The sequence below is a fragment of the Nematolebias whitei genome, chromosome 21 (genome assembly GCF_014905685.2).
Source record: "Nematolebias whitei isolate Nwh7 chromosome 21, NemWhi1, whole genome shotgun sequence".
NCBI classification, from domain to species: domain Eukaryota; kingdom Metazoa; phylum Chordata; class Actinopteri; order Cyprinodontiformes; family Rivulidae; genus Nematolebias; species Nematolebias whitei.
The window spans coordinates 10,199,971-10,211,583 of record NC_056518.1 but is presented as its reverse complement, the minus strand read 5'-3'; the positions used below and the strand labels follow the sequence as shown (position 1 = coordinate 10,211,583).

The window sequence follows — 11,613 nt, the reverse complement described above, 5'->3', positions numbered from 1 at the left end:
CTAACAGAACCACACCGCTAACAGAACCACACCGCTAACAGAACCACTCTGCTAACAGAATCACTCTGCTAACAGAACCACTCTGCTAACAGAATCACTCTGCTAACAGGACCATGCTGCTAATGAGACCATGTCGCTGTAGATGTTTTTTTCTTTTTCACTTTTGGCGACTTGTTTTTATATTTTTCTTGCATACTTTTTTTTTATTGGCGAGTCGAGACTGTTCTTCTCGTCCTGAGCATTTCATTGCATTGTTGACCTTGTGTTGATCTGCATATGACAAATAAACCTAAACCTAATAGCTACAACACTTCATAAATACTCATGATCGCTGTATCCTTGAGGGGAGTGAGCTGATGTTTAAAACCAAAAGACAAGACCTTCAATTATCCATGACATAACTAAGGAGTTAAATGACTTATCTAATGATGCCAGAGGGACTCCAGTATCTTTTCAGGGACACTAAGTTCACTTCTACTGCTAACCCTACAACCATCTCAATAACTCCTCTTAAAGTGCCTCAGTAAATAAGTTAAGAGGTTCGATTTGCCTGAATACTAAACATGACTGGTGTTGCAGTGTTTGCAAATAGCCACGGAGCAAGCATCGACTTCCTGAAACAGATGTTCCTAACGTGGGACAAAATGTGACATATTTACATCTGGTCCAAAAGGAATTCCAAATGAAGAAAACAAATCCTTAACACAGTGTATTTATTTTATTATTTGTTCCAAAGGTCCAGTTGACCTAATCTGGTAAGTTATTTTCATGACATAAAACTGATACAGTACCTAACCAAACCATCTAGAGGCAGAACATGCAAACTTTCACTGAGAGCTGGTATGATGATCCTATATTTACTGATGAAACAACCAAATTACCACAGAGCCTATATAGAATAAACTTACAGAACATGATTTAATTAGGTAATTGCTTTGCTGACGCATAACGTGATGCTTTAGGGAGCTTTTATCATCCCCCACCCACCAGCAGGTGTTTCCCCCTCATCTTTGAGCTTCAGCTGACACCTTTCCACCTCATAATTGTACAAAGCCTTGGTTCAAGCAAATCGCTCATCATCTGGCCCCCGCTGACTACTACATGACGCAGTGATTCACATGGCAGCAACCGCAGAGTCTCACTGTGCATTGCAGGAGTGTTTGTGTGCATGCTTATGGTGGCAATGAGGGTTTAAAGGTTACAAAGCTTAACGATGGAAAATATGAGGCATGACCGGTGAGAATAACTGGCTTGTTCAGCAGAATTGCCACACTATGACTTAGTTTACAACACATGTAAAATTAAAAAAAAAAAACATTATTGGATGGGTAATGTAACTAAAAGATGGGTCAATTCATATACCAGTATTAAAAATGATGCATCTAGAGACAGGAAGTAAGAAAAGAAATAATGACATTTAAAACATTCAATAAACAGGTATTTGCTTCTGTATTTCCCAATGCATGCTGCAACCACAGAAACGTGCACTCATCCAAATACAGCTCCACACACACAATCTGCGTCTGGATTCTCTGGCAGTCATGTTGCATTCCTAACTCCAAGACCAGACATCTAAACAAAGTAAAGAGGCCAAGCATGTCTCAGCTAAAGAATGAACTTAAGTGGTGTTTATGTGCTCCAGGGGTGGGGCTGGGGGTTAGGTCTACAGTGTTTGATACATAAAGTGTCTTAAGCAAATTTAACATAAGAAACTCTGTCCCAGTACCTAATTTGTAAAACTTTGAATAGGATATCTTGTTGTCTTGCAGACGTGCACAACTGTTTGGTTTGTTGTCATGTTATGCTGGAGAACTACTCTGTTATTTCACCTGTGCTCTTGTTGTTGTGAAAAGTAAAAAAAAGGAGTCTACGCTGACTGCTTCAAGGACCTTTCTATATACACACTATATAAATAACATATTTCTGAATGAGTACATTATCCTGCATCAGGAAATGCAGAACAAAGCATTGTTAATGGAAGTAGTAATAAGTTCCAATAAATGGCCGATGTATTTATCTGGTTAAACGAGTCACACTCCAACAGAAGAATCTAATAAATTAAATGGAATATCACACTGCGGTTGTGAGTGTTTATTAGGACAAATATTTTACAGGGTTTGAGACTAACTATATTAGCATGCGAGACGATACTATTAGCCCATAATTTGAGCTGCATAGAGGACATTTTGTTCATATCCCCATTTATGTGTTACGGATGTCATTGAGTGATGATTAATGCCCACTTTACGTCACAATATGACTCAGATGTTTGTACTCGGTCCAACAAAGTAAACAACTATTCAGTATTTCACAAAATACGGTAGGGAAAGGTCCCATCTTCTATTTGACCAAGGCAGTTGTGTTCTGTTTGGACCCGTCTGCTGCAGCTGATGCTGGCAGATCCTGTTAATATGATCTTGCCGAGGTAGGAGGGTTCCTGCGATAAACAAGTTCCACCCCGAGTTCCTCGAGACTCTGGATGTCACTGGGCTGTCTAGGTTAACACCCCTCTGGGGCAGTGCATCTGGACTGGCAGGTGGTTCCCTTTTTCAAAAAGAGTGAATGGAGAGTGTGTTTCAATTACAGGGGCAACAAAGTCCTTAGCCTCCCTGGTACGGTCCATTCAGAGGTGCTAGAGAAGAGAGTCTGATGATCCATGGTCAAAGCTCAGATTCAGAAGGAGCAATGCAGCTTCCGCCCCAGTTGTGAATGTAGGTTGCCCAACCAACCTACATGCGTTTTGGGTCATGGGAGAAGGCATTTGGTCGTGTTCCTCAAGGTGGTGGTGGTGGGGGGGGGGGGGTGCTCCTTGAGAATGGGATTGGGGATTCATTGCCATGACCATGATGGGTGCAACTCTCTCAGTGTCTGGCGATTCTGATTCCGATTCGATTCAAAAATGATTTTCAATTCAGAAACGATTTTTCTATTGAAATGGTCATAAATTTTGTTTCAATTATGTAAATGATAAGATGAAAAGAACAACAATGTAAAAATAATAGAACATTTATTTAAAACTTATTTACTGTATCAAATCTTTATGCATCATTTTATATTTATACCAAAATCAGCAATATAGGAGTGAATCAAATTCTGTACCAGCTGCAGCTCAGACGTAACTGTTTGTTCTCATATTATATTAAAACTTATAGACAAGTTATACAACAAACTTAATATAATTTGTCTTTTTAACAGGTTGAAGAGGACGGATGAGACACATCACCTGCAGCCAGTTCTAAATGATACAATTTATTTTGGTTTATAAATTACAGTTCAGAAGAGTTTTTGTACAGACTTGCACAGGTTTTGAAATTTTGTTAAAGATTTACCAAATATGAATCAATATGGTTAAAACTGTGAAGTCTGTATATTTCATATTAGGTTTAGTTTTGAAAATATAACATTTTTCATTTCAATGTTTTCATTTACCCGTTACTTATCCAGGTAGTCTCATTGAGCCACGAGAACTCATTTTCAAGAGAGACCTGTTTAGGGAGCACATGGTGGGGGTTAAGGGCCTTGCTCAAGGGCCCAGAGTGGGGTGAATGAGGGTGGTGTGCAGGTATGGGTGCTTCACCTACCCCACCCACATTGTTGATGTTGTCGGTACCGGGGCTTGAACCGACAATCTTTCGATCACAGGCCCACCTTCTCTAACCTCTGCGCCACCACTCCCCCATAACAAATGTTAGTGCAGTACATAATGTCCCAGTGGCTTTTAAACCCCAAAATACATTACGACAAAGATCCAGTCCCCCGGCACAAACAGAGTAATATTGTGTATGCTGTTCAGTGTCAGGAGGGTGATCAGTCTTACATCGGGGAAATTAAACAGCCACTGGTCAAAAGGATGGCCCAGCACAGAAGAGCAACATCATCAGGCCAGGACTCTGCAGTCTACACTCATCTCCAGGCCAGCGGCCACTCTTTCAGGGATGAAGATGTTTGAGAGAGGAGTAAAGGAGGCCATCTTTGTGAAAAGAAATCGTCCATCATTAAACAGGGGTGGAGGCCTCCGGGTTCAACCGTCCCCCTCTTACAATGCTGTGATTGCTAGTATCACTCAGCCCTCTGTGAACAGTAAACAGCCATCAGGTGCTAATGACCAATTGTTAGGCTGATGGTCCTTCTTGAGCATGTGATCAGCTGGTTTTGGTTGTCAGCAGCAAAACTGGTTGATCCACTCTGAGAAGGTGCTATTTTAGAGACTGAGCTGAATACAGCACCTCAGACTGAGGAAGTCTCTTGGATGAGAGACGAAACGTTTCTACAAATAATTTTTTTTTTTTTTTTGAATGTCCAGAGGACCAGATTTAACTTTTTTAGATTTTTCTAGGTGGATTATTGAGCATGCATCAGGATATTTAGTGCAGTAGTTTTAAAAAACTGTGAAGTCTGTATTTTATTTTGAGTTAAATGTTAATAAAATATGGTAGGCTGAAGTCTTTGTTTACTTTTGTATTTATATTTTAAATTATTTGTCTGTGATGGACTTGAGACCTGTCCAGATGTCCCCTGCCTCTCGCACACTGGATATGGGCACCAGTGACCCCCCATGACTCGAAAAGGAAGAAGTGGTTAAAGATAATGGATGGATAAATTATTAGTTCCTAGATTTTTATTTTAGAAAAAGCCAGGCAGCTAAGCTAATTAACAGTCCCTACACAAGCAACGTGAAAGTTTGGTTTGCATTGCTGGCAGTAAATCAGACCCCTTCAGGGTGGGAGTTGGACTCATTCATTCAACCTTTATTTATACAGTTCCCATTGAGCCTTGAGGTCTCATTTACAAGACAGACCTGTAAGACCTGGACCCTCCCTTGTCATCTGCTTGTTGTCACCAAACGTTCATATTTTATGGACAGAAATTCTCAGTGCAGCCCAGGGCGAGGGGAGTCCGGTTTGATGGCATCAAGATTCCATCTCTGCTATTTTGGGATAATATGGTCCTGTTGGCATCAGGTGCCATGATCTCCATCTAACAGGAGCGGTTTGCAGCGGAGTGTGAAGCAACTAGGATGAGCACCTCCAAATCTGAGGCTATGGTCCTCAGTCAGAAAGGGTGGACTGCACAATCTGAGTTGGGAGTGAGGTGCTGTCTCAAGTGGAGGAGTTTAAGTATCTCAGAGTTTTGTTTATGAGTGACGGAAGAAAGACTGACAGGCACTGTTGACATGCCTGTTGATCTTTGTCCCTACCCTCACCTATGATCATGAACTTTAGGTAGTGACAGAAAGGATGTGATCCCAGATGCAAGTGGTCAAAATGAGTTTTCTCTGCTGGGTAGATGAACTCTTCCATAGGATGAGAAGTTCAGTTATCCAGGAGAAACTGGGAGTAAAGCCACAGCTCCACATCGAGAGGAACCAGTTGAGGTGGCTTGGGTATTTGGTACAGATGCTTCCTGGACATCTACCTAGCTTCCAAGCATACCATCTAGGAGGAGACCCTGAGGAAGACCCAGGTTTATGCTGGATAGACTATGTCCCTCAGCTGGCCTGGGAATACCTTTGAGTCCTCCCTGAAGAGATGGATAAGATGGCTGTGGAAAGAGGTCTCTGCGCCTCCCTGCTCAAGCTGCTGCTCCTGAGACCCAACTCCAGAACAAGAAGATGATAATGGATGGATTGATGGATCGAACCTAAGTTAAGTTGAAAAGAAAAATTCTTCTACGGGGTATTGTTTTATCCAGACTTAGGTTTTAAGAGTATTACAGTTTTATAAAATGTAGTCTGTGGGACAAAAAGGTGGGAAAAAAAAGTCTGAACTCAGGTTCGGATGTTGTTTTCTTGTTTACTGACGGAACAGAACTCTAAAAAAAGACGACAGGAGAGTAACAAGATAACAGAAACCAAAAACAGATAAAATCGCGCGCTATTTTGCATTATTCATCTAGAGAACCATGAACAAATAGATGAACAGATTAGAATAGTTTGCACAGCAATAACAAAGATATGCGTTATCAAAAGTATGAATTTTTCATCAGTATAACATTTGCTATAACCTGGGGCAACCAGGAAAATCATTATCATAAACGTGAATTAGATAAAGCTAACTTTAATTTATGCGACGTGCACTGTCGTTGTTCAAATAAATAATTCCTTAATTCAAAGGCATTACAAAATATTGAACCATACAGTGTTTGTTTTTTGTAAGATTTAAAGCCTAAGGTTAATAATGAACAATTATAATGGTAGTTAACGACATTATGTGAATAAAAAAAGATATTAATTTATTTAATTTAACTCGATGTGACTGCAGTCAGTAATCTCAAATTCAAGCTAACATGAGCAACAACGCTAACATAATATAAACGTCAAAACTAGCTCAAGTTAGCATAATAATATAGTAACTACAGCTCCAACTTACTTTCGGGTAAAGTGACACCCACCTTCGTGTCTTTCCTCAGCAGCCACAGCTAGATTCAGATGTGCAAGTCACGTTAGCTCCAATAAGTCCAAAAACTTGGTTGCGACATAGTAGTTAGCCTGCTAGCAACTTGCTAACACCAGCTAACATGCAAAGCAGCTTCGCTCGGAGCTTAGCGTCGCTGCTTGATGACGTCGCTTCGCATCGTGTTCATAAACGTAAACTTTATGTTTATGATACCGCACAGCATTTAAACGCACGGAGCAGCAGTCTTTTACTGAATTATGACCTCTCAACTTTCTTTACACGGGCGCGTCAACAGGGGGCGCTGTTTGGGAGCAGCTACCGTCATGGAGCTCAGTGACAGACTACAGAAAAAAAAAAAACATGCAGCACAAGTCCCTCTCTGGATAGATGTCTGCTGATAGCGAGTGTGAAAGTTATATTTTTAGAAGCAGTCAAAGTTTGCTCCACATTTAAAGTCTTCAGTGGGATGTGCTAAAGAGGAGGTTTAGATGGAGGAAGTCTGCTTATTCAAAATGTTCCAAGTCAACTTTATTTATAGAGCACATTTAAAACAGAACCTGTTATCAAAGTGCTTAACAACAATCAATGAGTTAATTAAAGAGAAAAAAAAAATATATATATACATATATATACAATACACTAATAATAATAACTGAAGAATTAATAAAAAGCATTTAAAACATAAGGTCACAGATTAAAAACCACTAGATCAATTTACACTGTATGAAATGCCTGAGAGAATAGATGTGTTTTTAGCAGGACTTGAAGTGAGGAACGGAGGTGGCCTGCCTGATGTTGGGGGGCAGGTTGTTCCAGAGTTTGGGCCCCATGACTGAAAAAGCCTGATCTTCTCTGAGCTTCAGTCTTGTTTTTGGAACAGCCAAAAGCAGCTGATCGGATGATCTCAGGGCTCGAGGGGGAACGTAAGGTTCCAGAAGCTCAGAGAGGTAAAGGGGTGCGAGGCCATTTAAGCATTTGAAGGTCAACAGAAGAATTTTAAAGACTATCCTCATACGAACAGGGAGCCAGTGAAGTGAGGACAGAACTGGTGTAATATGTTCAGACCTACGAGTTCCGGTTAAAAGCCGAGCAGCAGCATTCTGGACGAGCTGAAGATGTGAGATGGAGGCCTGGCTGATCTCAGCATACAGTGCGTTGCAATAGTCCAATCGGGTCGTGACAAAGGCGTGGACTAGTTTCTCAAGGTCGGGTCTGGACAACACTGGCTTGAGTTTAGCTACCTGTCTTAGTTGGAAGAAGCTTTTCTGCAGAACAGAGTTGATTTGTTTGTCAAACTTGAAGTCAGAGTCTAAAACCATCCCGAGATTTTTACCAGACTGCTTCAGATAAGGCTGAAGAGAGTCCAGGTTGACAGGATCAGTGGTGGCAGTTGAGCTAGGGCTAAAAACAATGACTTCGGTCTTCTCATTGTTAAAACTTAAGAAATTTGAAGCCATCCAGGCCTTAATGTCATCCAGACATTTTAACAGAGGGTGAATGGAGCAAACACTTGCTGGTTTCACAGGCAGGTAGATCTGGTAGTCATCAGCATAGCAATGGAATGAAAGACCATGCTTCCTCAGGATGGACCCCAGTGGGAGCAAATAAAGTGAGAACAGAAGGGGTCCAAGAATCGAACCCTGTGGGACCCCGCAAGAAAGAGGTAATGAAGCGGATATATTATTACCAACCTTGACACAGAAACTCCTGCCACTCAGGTATGAGCGGAACCATTCTAATGCAGCACCTGTGATCCCAACCCACTGTTCCAGCCGTGATATGAGGATACTGTGGTCAACAGTATCAAAAGCAGCAGTAAGGTCCAGGAGCAAAAGTACCACAAATTGACCAGAATCATTTCATATCATAATGTCGTTACAAACCCTCACTAATGCTGTTTCAGTGCTGTGGAGTTGCTTAAAACCAGATTGAAAAATCTCGAAGATTCTGTTCTCATTCAAAAACTTGTTGAATTGAATGAAAACTATTTTCTCCAGGATTTTGGACAGGAAGGGAAGTTTTGAGATTGGTCTGAAATTTGAGCAAGTCGAAGGGTCAAGCCCAGGTTTCTTAATTAACGGATGAACTACTGCATGTTTGAAAACATCGAGAACCACACTTGTCACAATACTACTATTTAAAATAGTAAGATTCCGTACCAAAATGATTAAATGCTTGTGCAGCAAAACAGATCTGATGCAAATAAAGAAAAAAAATCTTAAACATCTTGGCACTATGTGTCTTATATAAACACATTATTTGAATGGTATTTTAATTGCCTTTATAGGTAGATTGCTGCAAAGATGGAGTGATAGTTTTCAGCTGGGGCATATAGCAATGCAAGTATGTGCCTTTGTGTGTGTGCAATTTAATAATTAGTGCTACCAGAATTTCTTAAAATGTAATAGTCTATGTAATAACATTGCACCATGTATGGATCTTCATATAGTTTAAATCCAACACATTATAGGGAAACTACTTTCAGAAGGTAAAATCACTAACACTCACAAAAAAGAGAAAAGAGGCCTCATGGGGACACTTATCTTTCCAAGGCCATGTGAGAAATAGGGAAAAAACCTCTGACACTCATTCATCAAGTTAACTAAACAAAACAGTACACTTTCAATTATTAAGATATGAGCAAGACAAAAACATAAAAATACACAGAAAAGTTTATCCAAACATTAATCATTCCCGCCTATTGGTTGAAATGTTTAAAGACTAAACAAGCTGTGGGTCATGCATTGTTTAACAGGTTTAATTTTAGGAAGTATAACCTTTGAAATGACCCGAACGTCTTCAAATGCTGAGATCGCAAAAATAAGCACTGGAAAGATATCTAATTTTATGCACACTGATCTGGTTTTTATGGTTTGAGAGTTTTCTTTTTCCATCTTACAGTGTTTCTCCCCAAGAAGTAAATGTGAGTTATTCCTCCAAACTCATCCATTATGGTACTGATAATATACTTCTTGACATGAATCCTTCAGCATAGCCTTTTAAAGCTTTGTAAACCCAAGCATGTGACGTTTGTTTCTTTTACCCTCGGTTATGAGGTGTTCTATCGCCACAAATTACCTCAGCATTCAGTGATGTGCGTGCACACACTGGTCAGTGTGTTGGAGTGGATGTGAAAGTGAACTTGAGCTCTGCTCTGTGGACGTGACTGCGTGTGTGCACATGGTGAGTGAGTGAGTGAAGCTGAGACGGACTGACAGACAGGGTAGAAAAGAGAGTGCACTTAATCAAACTGGAGACTTTTCCATGACCTGCTCTCCGTGGCATGCACTCTATCTGAGAGACTGTATAGCTTTATCAGTATAAACTCCTCAAGGGTCAGTGCCTCACTTGAGAGAGGAACGGAAAAACTTTGCTTCGTAACAACCTCACTTTTTCCCCCCAGTTTGCTGCCAGCTCACCTTCAAAAGAACCGCGCATCCGCAAAATTAACGACCACCTGTTTGAGATGATTAAACAAAAAAACGTTAAAAAGTGACTGCTCCTAAACTCATCGCCTCCAGGGAATTCAAAGTATTAAAGCCCAGTGGAAAAAATAGGATTTTAACCCAGTAAAACCAAAATACATACTTTTTTTTTTTCTTCTCAAATTAAAGGAGACTTGGAAAGTAAGCCAAGTTATGGGGACAGTTTGTTTATTTTCTAAATATTCTGGGAAATAGTACATTATGAGCTGTGACATGGGAGAATGTAGAAAAGGGCAGAAGTTATTGCCCAGGCTAGGCTAATGGCTAGCCAAACAAAACATATTTTTTATATTGTTTTTCAGGCGTATACAACAACTTTTTGAACCGCTACATTTTTTTATGACATCATTTTGCTTAGTTTGTTAGTGATTTCTTGAGCGGACAGCCAGACTGACCAGTTCAATCGAGGTTAAAACTAGATTGCAGCCATCTTAAACCAATTTCAATTTAACGTTTTGCATCACCAATAATTTTGCACCAAGCAATAATATTAATAATAATAAACCCCAGCTGGAAGTGCTTCAGACTGAACCAGAAGTGCTACAGCTGATTACAGCTGCTGCTGTCTGGACTGTAAATATTCAGTTTTCTCTGTAAGTGATCACGTTTTGCAAAACTGACTGTCGTGTGAAGGTTTACAAAACAGAATTCAGTACCACTTTACAATAAGGCTCCCCTATAAATGGCTAATAAATAGTTTATACGTTATTAATGCCTCTATAAACACTTTATAAATCATTAATAATTGTTTATTATGCATTAATTAAGGGTGACAGAGAGACAAAACTGCTCAGTTTCTTGCCAAATAGTGAGCCAACTCTGTCCACTTATATATTTCATCTAGAGTTGTTATAGTAAACATTTCACACTAAGTTACCACCTTGTAAGCACAATAAGCGTTTGTAAACCAATTGTTTTTAGCATATAATATTGTACTTTATCACTGCATGGTAAGTATCTACATCTAATATTATATTCTAGCACAGCGGCGGGCAACATTTTTTCCAATGGGCCACATCAAGACATTTAAAGCAATCAAAGGGACGCATGGAGAGTTGGAAAATTTTCTTCATGACAGATAATCTAGAATATCTTTATCAGTCTATGAGACTATGTTTCTCGGTTGGCCTGGGAACGCCTTGGAATCCTCTCAGAAGAGCTGGAAGTGGTGGCTGTGGAAAGAGACGTCTGGGCCTCCCTGATCAAGCTGCTGCCCCCGTGACCCGACTTCGGAATAAGTGGAAGATGATGGATGGATCTTTTTCAGTCTTATTGTAGCATAGTTAGCATGCTTTATAAAAACATGTCTTTCCAGTATCATTTAGGAATATAAGGCATATTCTGTAAATTGGCTCTTGTGACAATATATTATACACGTTAGCTTAACGTGTTATACACGCTAGCGGAAATATGCAAAACAAACTTATATATTCGTGTTTCCAAGTCTTTAAGGTTCAGTCTAGTTCTGGAAACACAACTTAAAAAATGGTTCTTTTTTTAAGTTTTGCGTGGATGTTTAATTTAAATTTCCTTAGGTCTTGTTCATATTTCAATTCTATTTTACTTGTTTTTACTGTGTGTATAATATTGTGTCTGCTTTTATGATTGACAATATAAGGTGACCTTGAGTGCCAAGAAAGGCGCCTACAAATAAAATGTATTATTATTATTATATATGTATATACGTATATATACGTATACATATATGTATATAAATATATATACATATATGT

General features: G+C 39.7%; 1 protein-coding gene across 1 annotated transcript in view; it reads right to left on the bottom strand.

Moving 5' to 3' along the window:
* The window catches only part of lclat1 (lysocardiolipin acyltransferase 1), a 14,575-nt gene extending 8,086 nt beyond the window's left edge, over positions 1–6,489 (bottom strand). Inside the window, exon 1 of the mRNA XM_037694575.1 lies at positions 6,391–6,489. The gene's annotated coding sequence lies outside the window, so the exon portion shown is untranslated. The remainder of the gene's footprint in view (positions 1–6,390) is intronic.
* Between the last annotated feature and the right edge of the window lie 5,124 nt (positions 6,490–11,613).